Source organism: Neofelis nebulosa, chromosome 8, assembly GCF_028018385.1.
Source record: "Neofelis nebulosa isolate mNeoNeb1 chromosome 8, mNeoNeb1.pri, whole genome shotgun sequence".
Classification (NCBI taxonomy): Eukaryota; Metazoa; Chordata; class Mammalia; order Carnivora; family Felidae; genus Neofelis; species Neofelis nebulosa.
In genome coordinates, this window is record NC_080789.1 from 91,016,130 (window position 1) to 91,031,961 (window position 15,832).

Genomic DNA, 15,832 nt, shown 5'->3' on the forward strand with positions numbered 1-15,832 from the left:
CTGTTAACAGGAGGATGAAAGCCCAGAGACCTAAGCCACACTCATTAATATTTTCTAGAAGATTGTCCATCAGAATGTATTCTGCTAAGTACTGATTAGGAATAAAAAGACATAATTTAATAATTTCAGTAATTTCAAACATTTATTCAGTGCTAACTTAGAATGTGCAAAGCGTTATTCTAAGTGCTTTGTTTTTAACTTATTTATTCCTCATACAAAACTTATGATGGACTTATGATGGTCTTTTGACTAGGCATTATCAGTTTCTTCATTTTAGAGGAAATTGAGGCACGAAGCATTTAAGCATCTTTAAGAGCTTATATAGCTAGGAAGTGGAAGAGTTGGAATCAACTTTTACAGTTAGAAAAAAGGATTATTATATTTTAAGATATCAACTCAACAACCCACTCTTGGTAATGATTTTGCTATAGTTTTTTGGAAAAAAATGTTTTAAGAAATTGATTGGCAGTAACATAAAACATGAAATGAAAAAATAATTACTTGGTATTGCATTGTATAAAGATTAGCAAGCCAAGTACTGTACCTTTATATATCAGGACTATTTCTAGGCTTGATTTTTATTTTGGACACTATTTATGGTTCTATGATTTGAAGGGATGGTATATGTATTACTCATTTGTTATAGTTAACAATAGAAAACTATTTGGTAACTCTCAAGTAGAGATTTAAAAATGATTTGAAATAGCAAAGATATTTGGTTGGCAAAGTAATTAGAAATTGATACAAATTAATGAAAATTAGCACAAATATTGACATGACAGTTTACTAAAGTGGAATGCTTTACCAACAAAAAGGGCAAATATGTGAACACTGAGTAAAAGGAAAACTATGGTAAGTAGTTTGAAAGGTATAGGGAAGGCCTCCACCCTGTTCTGTGTCTCAGAGATCAGAAAAAAATTTCCTGTTGTGTGAGTTCTGCTCTTTGGGGCAATCGGTGTTTGTCTTCTTATTCATAAAATGAAAGTGTGGGTATATTGAACTCCTATTCTGTCAGTCACTGGAGAGGACACTGGAGAGATGACCTTGAGTGGAGATAAGACTATGGTCTTCTTTTTATGGTGCTGAAAATCCTGAGAATAATATAGGAAAGTAATTTTGAATGCTATATGCATGTTACAAAAGGAGGGTTTCTTTCCTTCTTAAATTTTGAGACTCCAACCAAGTGAAAATAATGAGCTATAAAGTAGTATTAGTAGGGGGTGGCTAATCATGGCGAATTACATCAAAGAGGGTACAGTGTTCTTATACAAAATCACTGTAAGTTTGAAACAAAGATTAAAAACCTCCTGACAGCAGTTTTTGCTGAGGATGTATGTGTTTGAGCGTGTGTATGTGTGTGTGCATGTGTGCACACTCGTATGTGTGTGTAATAATGTATTCAGATAATCTGAAACTAGGTATGGGTGTATGGAATTATTTTTAGTTCCTTAGACTTGGATAAATTAAAAGCTCATTGCAAACTAGAAAATAGGGCACATCTGAGGGGATTCAGCCATAGTCTAATTGATCAGTACAGATCAAAAGAAAACACTTATCATTAATTTCTCTGGATTGGGGCGCCTGGGTGGCGCAGTCGGTTAAGCGTCCGACTTCAGCCAGGTCACGATCTCGCGGTCCGTGAGTTCGAGCCCCGCGTCAGGCTCTGGGCTGATGGCTCGGAGCCTGGAGCCTGTTTCCGATTCTGTGTCTCCCTCTCTCTCTGCCCCTCCCCCGTTCATGCTCTGTCTCTCTCTGTCCCAAAAATAAATTAAAAAAAAAAATGTTGAAAAAAATTTCTCTGGATTAACATTTTCTTCTTAAAGGTTGAATATATAGCCATGCATGTGTACATGCAAACATAGACACATGCGCGCGCGCGCACACACACACACACACACACACACACAATGAATAAGTAACCAATCTAATGCTTATAGAATAATTTCAGTATGTGGGAGAAAAACATCATTATGAAGACTGTGAGAAAGAATTCTCCAAATAATTGAAGAAAAGGGTTACTGAGTGAGCAAGCGTGCAGACATCCCATGCATGCTTTTAGAGAACAGGCTATTAGTTTCAAAAGGTAGAGGAGAAAAAAAGTGGTGACACTGATTTCAATTAGCTAAAGACAAATACCGTGTCATGGTCCATCTGACCATATATTCCAGCCTTCACTATGAGCTAAGTAGACATCTTTCTATCTCAGTGTTTAACTAAAAGGTAGGGTGTTGATGAGAAAATGTTCTGGAACAACAGATCTGAATAGAGGTGGTCTGCTCACATAGCTAATTTTCCTGGTTTCCTTCATATACAGTCTTTCAAGAATGAGCTGTCTCAGAAAGAATCACTGCTATTCAGAGATGCACAGCTATAAGAAAGTAATCAGCATGAGACCTAAGCAAAAACATCAAAACAAAAGAGGGAGCCAACATGATCATAAAAAAAATCAGACAAGGAACATAAGCCAATAATTCAGCAAAACTGTTTTTTAAGAAGTAGAACAAAATGAAAACCTGTTCTCATAAGGAAATAACGAGTAAGGTTGTAGTAAATATGTGGGTAATTCTCTAACATTGGCTGTATAAACAATAATTGCTAATTTAGAGATCAAAATAGACTAGATATAATTAAATACTAGACCACAAGGCTAGTATTTGGGGCTGGGTGATCCAAATTTTGAAAGATACTTGTATTGTCCAGGAGGAAGTATAGATATAGACAACTTTAGATTTTTCAGAAATGCATGTTAAATTTTTAGATGTAACCAGTAAGATAATAGAGGGTATATCTTTCTACAGCAGAAAGAAGGAAAGAAATGAAAGCAATTGCAACAACCCTTGGTCAGTTTGGAAGAAGGTCCAGCGGTTTCAGGAAAATATAGGAAATTGTACAAATATAAGTGTTCTTTAAAATGGTAGAAATGAAAATGTATCAGAAGCACATAAATGTAAATGGTCTGAATATATTACATAAAATCTATAGATTGTTACGTTGTGTTAAAAAAGAAAAAAACCCAATCAGACATACTAGATACGCAAGTGTAAGGATTGCTTAAAATTAAAAGGACAGGAAAAGATATTCCAGGCAAATAGTAACAATAATAACAACAGAACTAGTGTAGTTATGTTGAAAAGAACCCAAAGAGGCCTACCTGCAAAAAAACTTATCTGGAGGAGAAAAGGAGCACTTTATAGAAATAAAAGATTCACTTCACCTTGTCGGTATGTGAGATATGTATGTACTAAAAATAATTCATTACAAATTCATACCATTACACATTATAGTGCTATAAGAGAAAATGACAAATCCACCTTCATAATTAAATGATTTCATTGAAATCTTACATGATTTATAGATCAATTAGATAAAATATCATTAAACATGTAGACGATTTGAAAAAATAAGCTTTATGTAATGAGCATATGTAGAATATTGCATTCAATTAATGAAAATTACATATTCTTTTCAAGGACAAGTATAGCTTATGGAAATTGACCATATATTCTGTGACTTTTAACATAATTCAAAGTCAGCATTACACATACTATTCCTTCTGACCCCAGTATATACTTAACTATCAATAAAAAGATAATTTACAAAATAATTAATAAGTTTTAACTTAAAAACATTTCTATATAACTCAAGAGGAAAAAAATCACCAAAAAAATGGAAAATATTTAGAAATACAAAATAAAGTTCTGAGGAAAAAAACATTTTGTGTAAATTAGGAGTTCAAAGATATACATCACCCTTATTTTGTAGCAGAAAATCATTCTTGAAAATATTCCATCCAAAAAAAAAAAAAAAAAAAATATTCCATCCAACAGAAAAATAAATCATAACTGATAACTTAAAAGTGGACAAGTTGTGTCATAAAAGGACTACTGCCAACAGCTGATAACAATTAAAACAGATTTATGCCTAAATAATTATAAGGATTCATTTTTGCTATGATTATCTGTGTATCCTTTAATCAGATAATAAATTTGGGAAAAATTTAATAATTTAGTTAGACATCCAATGCAATATATTTCTAGACAGGAAATGAAACTACTTTTTCTTTCTAAACTCCAAGAGAATTCTATTGCACTATTTGCTTACTTGAAGAGGGCTTCCTCACGGTGAAAATGATCCCAGCTCTGAGACAAAAAAAAGTGAAATCATGGCCTGGAGGCTGACACTGGCAACGTACTAGCTTGTTCATTCAGTGAATCACGTAACTCATCTACATAACGTGATCCTTTCCATAGACACTGGACGAAGCTATCTTTTTGCCAGCTCAGACCCGGTTACTATTTCCTTATGCTCAATTCACAGACTTGCTTTCTCCGCGAAGCAGGTGGCAAGTAGATGGGTAGAGTATGAGTAGCATGTTATGGAAAGAGCCTTAAGTTGGAATAAGAAAAACTTGATTCAAATCCAAGCTCTTAATGACGTTAATAATGACATAGGTGACGTTCTTCATAACGTAAATGACATCTGTTCTTTAAGATCTCTCTGAATCTGTTACCTGATATACAGTGTTACATTAGACAATGCATTTTAAAAGCTGTGCACTATATGCAAGTTACATTTTATAATTACTTTTTTAAAGTGGGGCGTATCACTTCTGTCTTTAATCGTAAGTGCCGGAAATCTATTTGTTTGCCAGGCTCGAAAGTGAGGGGGCAATTGGGACACATATGGGTTCATGCCGACCTTCAGTGAGCTGTCAGTACAGAGGCAGGCAGACAGGACAGGGCAGGAGCCCAGCATGGAGAGACAGAACAGAAAGGAAACAGCTGCTTTTCTCCAACAGGAACTCCAGTCAGTTTGAAACCCATATGTTAAGAATCTCTACCCTTCATTTAATAAGAATTTCCTTTTGGAGTCATCATCAGCATGCAGCCTTATAGACTACTGGCACTAGCAGAAAGATACTGAAGAAAATGTGCACAAAGGAAAAGTCCACCAGCAGACGTGACTGAAATTGGCTCAAGACTCTGACGGACATAAAAGTGAGCAGTGAGGAAATGACAAAGGCATATGATATCAAGGCAATCTGTAGGGTCAGCCAAAGAGACAGAGAGAAAAGAGGGAGAGAAGTAACAAGGGAGGGAGAGAAGGGATAATCAAAGCACAATCAGTTTTTCAGGAAGTATTTATCTTCTGGAGAGTATTTACAAACTTACTCAGATCTTAAACTCCTCTACCATTTAAGTTTCACGATACAATTAAGGAGCTGCTTTGCCTCAGCAGTACATTTGAATTCAAATATTCTTCTATGTATTTGGTTAAGTACAGGAGGTTTATTTGTTTCCGTGTCTTACCTGAAGCATACATCTTCCTGAAATGAAACATGATCTCATTTCTTTGCAAGAGTGAAATATGCTCATACAAGCTAAAACACTTCTATTTCAAGGGAACATTATGCTTCCTCTGAAAGCTTTTATTCCTGTTTGGCAGGTTTGGCTTGTTTGGGAATCTATTTTTCATCAAACCCTGGAGGGCTGTATGGAAAGAAGGAGTTTACATAATGAATACAGGATTTAAGCACACAACAATGAATTAGCTTCTCTGTGCTAAACAGAATTTGTGCCAAGCGATACTTAGCAACAATATGGAAACAAAAATATATTTTTGAAAAAAGTGAGTAAGGCGAGCATATTTCTCCATTTTTTTCCCCTCATATTATCATGCATTTGAATGTGGGAGTGGGTGGGGGACAGGGAACAAGTGATTTCAATTCGCGGGAGCAGAAGTGAACCCTTGAAAATGCTACTTTAGCCATTCTGTGAGTTTGACTATCAAGTTATTTTCCTTATTTCATTAAGATTTGATGTGTTTTCTTTTCTCAGGTTTAGGAAAATGTCAGTTTTGTTTTCTCAACTTTAAGACCATAGTAAATTTCAATTTTAAAGTATTTCTTATTATCTAATCATATTTCAAAGAAACAGAAATAAAAGGAATATTTAAAAGGTTAACAAGAAAATACATGTGGGTAGTTTGTTGTTATTGTTTCTGTATGCTACTGTTGAAAATGAGCAATGAGTGTGGAAATTTTGTGGCAACCCATAAAATTATCTAATTGGATCCAGGAACGAGGTTTAGCCAGAAGCATGCTTACTTTATTGGAGAAGGTCTTAGCAACCAAAATTATGTTGGATCACTTTTTTGTTACCAGAATATATTATAGGATCCTCACTTTCTTCTTTTTTTGCTTTCTTTTAATTTTGTATTAGTTTTTTTTAAGACGGGATTTCTTGGATAGAAGGATGGAGAACAGAAAATTGAGAATTTCATTCACTCTCAGTGCTGCTTATGAAAAGATATTTATAATATGAAAGGTTCAAAATGCACACCCTCCCTTCATACTCCTTTCCTTAGAGAGAAACATAAGTGTGAGAGATTAACACAAATTGGAAACTTAGCCTGGAAATGGAAGGTGACAATGGTTGCACCTTTATATTTTAGTCATAACCTAGACTGCAATTCTTAACTTTGAGATTCTGGAGAGGTAGAAGGGTTTAAAAATAGCTTTATTTGCAGTGATCTTTCCTGAATACATTTATGCTAAACACTCACTGTCTCTTTGCATTGATTCTTGGAATGAGCCACTAATTTTTAAGAAAATACTCCCTTGAAAAATTGGGAATTTTTGTACCTTCAAGTCTCTTATCCTAGGTTAGAGTAGACTCATGTACATTGCAGGAGAAGCTAAGAGGAGAGCTGAACGGTTTTGAAAAGGAGCAATCTAATCTTGGTAGAACTGAAAGATTTAAGGCTAGCTCAGTTTGATAGTGATTATTTATTAACAAGAACGGGTACCAAAGTGTACCTTGTACTCTGTTTTCTTTGAAAATATGCCCTTCAGTACCATCCGTTTCCTTACTTAACATGTATGCTTACCTATTTCAGTAGAAGTTTTAATTAAAAATAAAATGAGATGGACAATTGTGCTATTTCTATTATTTACTTTTTCGTGGTTTTGTTCTATGCCTGCTACTTTAAACAGGTAAAACGTTGTGTCTTACAGAGTAGTCTACTTATTTTTCAGGCAAAGCATTTAAGACAACATGAGCAGCCTGTGGTGCTGAAATTGCAAATCTTTGGGGGAAAAAGGCAATCTCTACAGTGTTTCTTCTATTTCCTGTGTGTTGTGTTAATATTACTTTGGGTTATTTTGTCTATGCTTTTTTTAAAAAATAAAATGCAAAGTTAAAAAGTGTTAGAAACAAGAGTTTTAAGTGTCTTGGTGGATAGACTCCTAAAACTTCCACTGCTCACGGCATTAGGAAATTAATGTCCAAGTACATATAAACTACTTTTTCTAGATGTGTTTATTCCCCCCCACACACACACACTTTAAAGTAAATGTAATTTATTTGTTCCAAATGCTTTGATTTTAATTTTTTTTTAATTTTTAAAGTTTTTTAAATGTCTTAATTTTTAGACAATACATTCCAAGCTAGGTTCTGTAAGTATCCTTGGTAGTCAGCCTGCAGTCTTGCCTCAAACCTGGACAAGACTGACTTAATAAGATTGAATTGAACAGTAATCTTGACATTTTAATCCAGAGCATTATGGTTCACAACCTTGAGGCAACGTGCAGGTTTCATATATGCTTAGTATTTGCCCTACCCTTCATTCCTCTTAATATTATTTACATAAACCCTTTTGAAAATAGGACCTCACTTATGAAGTCAAGAATTCTGATAGAGTATCAACTGGGTGCTTAGCACCTGCTTGGTACTAGGTACAGTCTGATAAACAAGACTGGCAACATCCCAGCTGTCACGGAGCTTACAATTCCTTCCCCCAGCCCTGTTGCCTAGTACAGAGATTTGAACCCAGTTAGTACCTCACTGGAAAACAAATGAAGGCATTTGCTGATAGGATAAAGTTATTTGTATATTCCTACTTCAAATATTAGGAAACTGACAAAGGGAAGGCTTTGAGCAAGTCGTTTTGAAATTAAGTCCTAGTTGCATTGCTGCTATATGAGAAGTAAATTGCTTATTCTTTCATCCACTTTAGCTTGGTGTTAGGGAAGAAGTATATCAATACAAAATGAAGTCTTTTTAAAGTTAGAACTCTTAGGCCTTCAAAAATAGTATTTGTTTAAAATCTAGTATAAAAGAGCAAGAAATTGATATTGATATTTCCAAACTTTACACCAACTATGTTTTTTGATATTCTTTGTGAAATTAATCCAAGCATTTTGTTCTAAGGGATTATTCAATTACTAAAGAATAAACACAAATGAAACGTTCATTAAAGAGTATTCACTTGGAATAAAATAGTTTTTTAACAATACCTGCTCTACTAGGGTGCCTGTTGTTCATTAGTAGCACTGGTGAATGCTGTGGATTGTTTCATTAAACATCATCCCGAACTTTTTCCTCCTGTACTTGTCTGACTACTGATTCTGAAAACCTTAAAGTGACATTGCCCATGTACCTTGCAGCCAGGAGTCAAGATGAGAATTAGTTTCTACCAAGAAGATGTTTTCAAACAAACTTTAAAAGGTGAAAGCAAGGAATATTTATGTTGCCCTGTATTTTCTTTTCTCCTGGCAAGCAAGATCTTGGTTTCTAAAGCAATACTCCAGTGTGTCCATTCCTCACTTCCCTGGGTGTTGAGAGGTAGCTGTGACAAAGGTAGTGGTGACAGCTAATTCCCAGTTTTCTGTTTATGGAATTGCTTTTAAAGTGGAAAGTGTGTACTCAGTAGTTCCAGTGGTCCAATCCCTGGAGGGACTAAGGGATTAAAATTTCTCAGTTAATTGGGGTCCATTCTCGTTTCAAAGGTTGGATTAAGGGTGATGCTTTCCTATCTAAACTAATATTTTCAGATAATACTGTGTTCTGGAGTATTCTTTTCCACAACCTTGGCTCTTCCTTTCGTCATTTTTTGGAAGCACTGTATTCTCTGAATTACATTTTTCTTCCCTGCTCTAAATATTTAGATTTGTTTCTGCATAACACGGTAGCATGTCAGACTGTGAGTTGTTGCCCAATATCTGTTCTTAATCTCTTTCCATAGTATAGTTTCAGCTGGTCACATTTCTACCCAATTAAAGACTGCCTTTCTCAGCCTCTCTAACTGGAAGGTATGACCATGTGTCTAAATTCTAGATCATGGAATTTAAGCAGATGTTAGATTTGATACTTCTGGGGTTTGTCCTCAAAAGGATATAGCATGCAATATTCTGGCACCTTTCTCTTTTACTGATCACTGTGTGAAAGCAAAGGCTGACCAGCTTCGCTGAATCTAAAGTTATAAGTTACTTGTTGAGAATGGTGGATTGCTCAGCCAATAGTGAACCACCTATAAGATAAATTTCTATCTTATTTACAATGTTGGATTTTAGCCTACTTTTGATGGCATCTGAATCTTAAATAAAACATAACTTGGTTACTAGAAGTGGAACTCTACCATACTGAAAAAAATAAATTAGGCATTGGTCTAACAGATGGTGGAAAGCAAGAGCAGAGATATTGCAGAGGCTGGAAAACAAGTGATCCTTATGACACCATAATAAAACATTTGGTAAAACTGTCACTTGTGATCCTTAAAAAAGGTAGTCTTCTTGCTGAAAGAACATGCGAACTGTTTGAAAGAACTCAGAACATTGAAAAAACACAGAACATTTAGATATGTTGGCTCTTTCTTGTGCAAAGTTCTGTGACAAGGTGTACTCGGGCTGGTTATAAGAGATGATTTTAAACAAGCAGCTTAAACAGTAAATAGGTCTCTGATGGTGTGAAGTGCTCACATTAAAACTTCTCAGTTAATTGGGGTCCATTCTAGTTTCAAAGGTTGGAGTAAGGGTGATGCTTTCCTATCTAAACTAATATTTTCAGATAATTTCAAAGTAGACACCATTAAATTAAAGGAAAGCAGAAACGTGCTGAGCAAAGAAACCACTAAATATAAGAAGATAGTCTGCAAGCATGGAAACCTTGTCTAGATTAGATCTTTGGTTATGGTTATTTGCTTGTGGATCTGATGGTCAGTAACTAAACCAAAAGCACACTAAGCTTTTTAGGGATTGTATTGATTTGTAAAAGCCAATGTGTGTTTGACCTTTAAAGCAACTCCAGAAGCTTCCCAAAGTGGCTTTGCAGAATGTAGCCTACAAAGCGTGTGCAGTCTCTGGGGGAGTTGTGTTCAGTTCTCTTGTAAGAAGATAATTATATGGTAATCAAATACTTTTTTTTAAGTTTATTTATTTTGAGAGCGACAGCAAGCAGGGGAAGGCCACAGAGAGAGAGAGAGAGAGAGAGAGAGAGAGAGAGGATCCAAACAGAGAGATAATTATATGGTAATCAAATACTTTTTTTTTTTAAAGTTTATTTATTTTGAGAGCAACAGCAAGCAGGGGAGGGCCAGAGAGAGAGAGACAGAGAGAGACAGAGAGAGAGAGAGAGAGAGAGAGAGAGAGAGAGAGAGAGAGGATCCAAAGCTGGCTCTGTGTTGACAGCAGAGAGCCAGATGTGGAGCTTGAATTCAAGAACCACGAGATCGTGACCCGAGCCGAAACCAAGAGTCAGAAGCTTAAACAACTCAGCCACCCAGGTGCCCCAAAATATTTGTTTTCTTGAAAGTTAAAGGAAATTAGTTTAAGTTGCCAGGTTGGTTTTGGCTAATTTTATTTACTAATGGTTATAGTTTACCTTACCATAGATCGTTAGAATTTGAACATAAGGGATAGTGACAGTCATACTAGAATTTTATTGTGAGCATTTGGGAAATACGTTTAGGCCTTTGAGGATATCATTCCACTACAGCTACAAAGTACAGTGGCCCTGGAGACCTGGTGGCTAGGTTCCATTTTAGTCTTTTTTCACCTTTTTCAGGTTTAAGTTGTCCAGAAAAACCCTTGTTCACATCTTGCATTGTTCTTTATCTCAACAACTTTTGAGGCATTTATTACTTTCTGCCTTGTATAATAATATGGTTACATGCATGTTTACTCTTCTGCGTTTTATTCACATTCTCTTGATTTTTGACCTTAGTAAACACCAACACATTTAAGAATTCACTGTCAGTATATCTTGATCCTGCTCCTGCGCCTTTTTGCATTCCCATACCCTTATTGATTATTTCTACTAACTAGATACATTCACTTAAAAAAAAAGTTTTTTTAGAAAAACTATTGGCATTTATTCCTTTATTAATTTTGTTGCATTTGGAGTCAAAATTAATACAGTAGAGAAAGAAATTCCTCTTCCATTCCATAAAAAATTTTAGCACAACTTTTTAAAATGTAAACTCCTTTTTTTCTGTTATCTTGTTTGTATATAATCTCTCTTTTTTTGAGACATAATTTGCATGCAGCAAAATGTATAGGTCTTAAGTGCACAGTCTGATGTTTTGAAAAATGCATAGACCTAAGTCAGAGCTCGGTCAAAATATAGGACATTTCCATTATCCTCTTTCCAAAACAGTCCTACCTCTCCTCCCAGTTACAATTATTGTCCTAAATGCTATCACCATCGATTGCTCCCACCTTTATAGATCTTCTGGATTCAGAAGACTGTGAAGGTCTTTAATTTTGCTCTGGCAGGCAAGTGACTTTACTGGTGTTTCAACTTGATCATTTTGAGCTTGATTGCAGCACAGAGATAGACCAGGACTTCACCTAAGCCCTGGCAATTCTGAAGTTTCAACTTAATTCCTAGAATGTCCATCACAGTCTCTCCCTTCTGGTTGGTGAGGTTTTTAATATTCTAGTGCTGCCAAGCCTAGATTCTCTGTTGGGTTTATAGCTCTACAGAGCAGTGTGCCACACTGGTGGAGTACCTCTCTGTACACGCACAGCTTAGAATTTGCACAAGGACTCAAGATGTCTCTTACCCAGATATGGAATTCTCTGTCCAGCTGCCTTCTCTCTGTTACCCTTCCCTGCAAATAACACATACTTTGGTGGTGCAGAAGTCCAATCTTTGTTTCTTTTCCTCAAGGAGATTGCTGTTTTGTGTTTGGGCTCCACTTCTTAAACTGGAAAGTGATCCCTAGCAGAAAACCAGGATGAACATAGAGCTCATTTCCTGTATTTTCTTTCTCTCATTGATCACAACCCCCAGTTCTCTGTTTTCCAATTTTGTACAGTTCTGTAGCTATTTGCAGCAGAATTATAAATCTGATGAACACTACTCTATCATGGTCCGAACTGTAAGCCCCATTATCAGGTTAATTTTTACTTAACATTTTTTTTTGACATCCCATCTTGGTTGATTAGTCTCTCTTTAAAGATAGAATGAGAATAATGCATTTCATATCAGTTGTCTATGGTTGTTTTAGGATCAAATAAGATAAACTTTGAAAAAGATAGCTTTCTCCCCAAATAACATAGCTTCAGAGTCATTAAAATCTTAACTCTTCAATGTAATTAATATTGTAACATTTCATAAACATACACACTGTATTAACATCGAAGCAAGTAAGGAAAGAGAATGCAATTCTGAAAAACAATATAATTTAGGTGATAATATAACTTCATCAATTTTTCTCAAACTTTTCCAACAAAGTACCCTATTGGCAAAGAAGTCTATACTAGGCCATAGCAAGTATAAAATTTATTTAGGTTGTTACATTTTATATTAAAATATATGCATACAGTAGATAATTATGTTGGGTTTAATTAAAATATAATGTTCTCTTCTCATTTCAATCTTTAAGCAAAATTGAGAATTAGGAATTTGTACTATATTAGTTCTAGTGTCATCTGTAGGCTGTACATACGTAGTTGTACTTTGCTTAGAGAATTGTAGTAATGTGTGTGTGTATTTGCCTGAGAACTGGAAACATTGACCTGAATCTGAATATTTGGCCTACTTAATTCCAGATGTTAATATTTGAAAGAGCTTTTCAGCTGGAACAACTATTTTAAGATAAATGTAAAGAAAAATAAATTTGCATACTTTACAATCATTGAAGAGTTTATTACATTAAGGGATAGATTATTAGTAGAGATATTAATATTGCCCAAGTGTCACATGTAATTTTAGTATGCTCAGTATTCTTCCTGTAAGATAAATTACTACTTTAATTTGCATACATCCTCCCAAAACCCTGTAAGTGGGTATGGTGTATATATGTCTATAATGTGTTGCATTGAGGCTGCAGAGAAGTTGAGTTGTGATTTAAGGCCAAAGAATGATTACTTTTGAACAATCCATTTTCAGGTTAAAGTGGTTTTGGATTAAATGTTTTGGATAAAACATTTTTGTTGCATATTTCAAGAAAAACAGATTTATGATAACAGCATACATATTCAAATATTTAAATCAGGGATCTATTCTTGACCTCTACAGGTCTTTTATTTTACCTATTTATTTTTACAGTTTATTTATTTTGAGAGAGAGAGAGAGAGAGAGAGAGAGAATCCCAAGCAGGCTCTGTACTGCCAGCATGCAGCCCAGTGTGGGGCTTGAACCCATAGATCACGAGATTATGACCTCAGCCAAAATCCAGATTCTGACGCTTAACTGAATGAGCTACCCAGGAACCCCTTCAATGGGGGTTTTAAAATAACAAATATTTTAAAACTATGGAGCACCTTAAAGTTCCACAAAAATAAGAGTGACACTCATTGATGCATTTGTGATGCAGGTGCTGCCCTAAATATGTTTTACATGATGTGTTTCAAATCTGCTTTAAGCAGCCTGTACTATTCTCACATGCTTACTGTTATATTAGAGACGCATTTGCGGTTTATACAATATAATAACTGGTAAACAGTAATACTCAGACAAAAAGCTCTCAGGACATAAATGATTATGACTAAAACTTCCAATTTCCTCAGAAAATTATTAGTTGACAGTGTAAACGAACTTTGACATTCTAAATATAGTTTGACTTTGACCATTGAATAAATTCTTATTGCTGATAGAAATAAATAAATGTGCTGGAAATCATCAGTAACTCAGCAAGATCACCAGTGTTCCCAATTTGTCCATGCATAGAAAATGGATCAGTTTACTGTAGCCAAAGTATAATACCTCCATAATGCCACATATCTTTTCATTAGGCAAGGATTTCTAGGAATTCTGCATAGAAAATTCAAGAATTAACAGAATTGTCCTTTCTTCTTTTTTTAATGAAAAAAATATTTTAATGTTTATTTATTTATTTTTTATTTTATTTTATTTTTTTAAAGTTTATTTATTTTTGAGACAGAGAGAGAAAGAGCATGAATAGGGGAGGGTCAGAGAGAAGGAGACACAGAATCCGAAACAGGCTCCGGGCTCGGAGCTGTAAGCACAGAGCCCAACGCAGGGCTGGAACTCACAAACCGTGAGATCATGACCTGAGCTGAAGTCAGCCGCTTAACCGACTGAGCCACCCAGGCGCCCCTAATGTTTATTTATTTTTGAGACAGAGAGAGATAGAGCATGAACGGGGGAGGGTCAGAGAGAGAGGGAGACACAGAATCTGAAACAGGCTCCAGGCTCTGAGCTGTAAGCACAGAGCCCAATGCGGGGCTCGAACTCACAAATTACGAGATCATGACCTGAGCCGAAGTCGGATGCTTAACTGACTGAGCCCCCCAGGCGCCCCGCTCCTTTCTTCTTTAAATAATAAATTCTTTTTATCCCTTCTTACTTTCTACTTTTCCTCCAGCTTTTCCATATGCTTATTACAAACAAAGATTTTATAATTTCAGTTATATTTTCAATAATTGCTGGGAAATTATAAATTTCTATAATTATCTGATTTTGCATATATTTTGCATATAATACAATTCTGTGGCATCAAATGTTATTCAAATACATGTATAAATGCACTTTATTGAAAGTTAAAACAGAAGCTGGTATATTGTTCTCTAAACCTGGCCTACTTTTCTAACATGTCGCATTATATTTTTGTCTATTTTATTTGAATGCTGCAATATCTACATTGTTGTGTTGCTAGTTTTCCCTGACAATAAGTCAGGTCAGAGACAGAAAAATATTTAGAGTTTTAAATGCTATCAAATAAAAGACAACAAGGCATTTATTTGGTTTGAATATGCATTCTGTGTTTCCAGAATTTCTGTTAACTTGAATGTTAATGAAGGCACTTCTGCCTTGTTTCAGATGGAAGCAAACCTGGGTTCCCAACTATTCTAGAGCGCCACCTGCTGGAAATTAAATGCTTCTCTAAATATCAAGAAGCCACTCGTGATTGTGGCAGAAGTAGGATTTGGTACTGAGAAAAATCATGCCTTATGAAAACTATATGCTCCTTTCTAAGATATTTTATTCCCCACCTCCCCCATTGGTGGATTAAAATTAAAGAAGACACCAATATGTGTAAATTGCGGAATAGTGAAAGATTATATTAGGGATATATTTGTATTAGGGATATATATATATATATATCCCTGCTATATTAGGGATAAATTTGTCAATTCTATTTTTTAAAAAAATGTTTATTTATTTATCTTGAGAGAGAGAGAGAGAGAGAGAGAGAGAGAGAGAATCCACAGAAGGCTCCACATTGTCAGTGCATCCCCACATGGGGCTAAAACTCACGAATGGAGATCATGACCTCATCTGAAACCAAGAGCTGGACGCTTAACCAACTGAGCCATCCAGGCCCCCTGTCATTTCTCTTTTCCCTTAATAAAACTAAATAACAAAGTTGTTCTGCTTTCCTATATCTAGTTATAGTATATAGAAATATGGAATACTACTGTTAACACAAGTGCTAACCCTTAGCAGTGCTAGTTAATAACATATTCTCAGGCTAATTAATGAATAGATATTTTATTTGCTGTAAGACATGCCACAATCAGACTTTTTCTTTTTTGACTAATTCTGACTACATTAAGTTAAACTTGTCACTAGCTAGAATTCAGATT

General features: G+C 35.2%; 1 protein-coding gene and 1 long non-coding RNA gene across 2 annotated transcripts in view; one reads left to right on the top strand and one right to left on the bottom strand.

The window, feature by feature from the left end:
- PIK3C2G (phosphatidylinositol-4-phosphate 3-kinase catalytic subunit type 2 gamma) overlaps window positions 1-4,386 on the bottom strand; it is a 352,823-nt gene extending 348,437 nt beyond the window's left edge. The window contains exon 1 of the mRNA XM_058743529.1: window positions 4,102-4,386. The gene's annotated coding sequence lies outside the window, so the exon portion shown is untranslated. The remainder of the gene's footprint in view (window positions 1-4,101) is intronic.
- Window positions 4,387-5,457: 1,071 nt separating this feature from the next.
- Window positions 5,458-15,832, top strand: part of LOC131519924 (uncharacterized) — a 96,123-nt gene continuing 85,748 nt past the window's right edge. The window contains exon 1 of the long non-coding RNA XR_009265878.1: window positions 5,458-5,773. This is a non-coding gene — a long non-coding RNA (uncharacterized LOC131519924). The remainder of the gene's footprint in view (window positions 5,774-15,832) is intronic.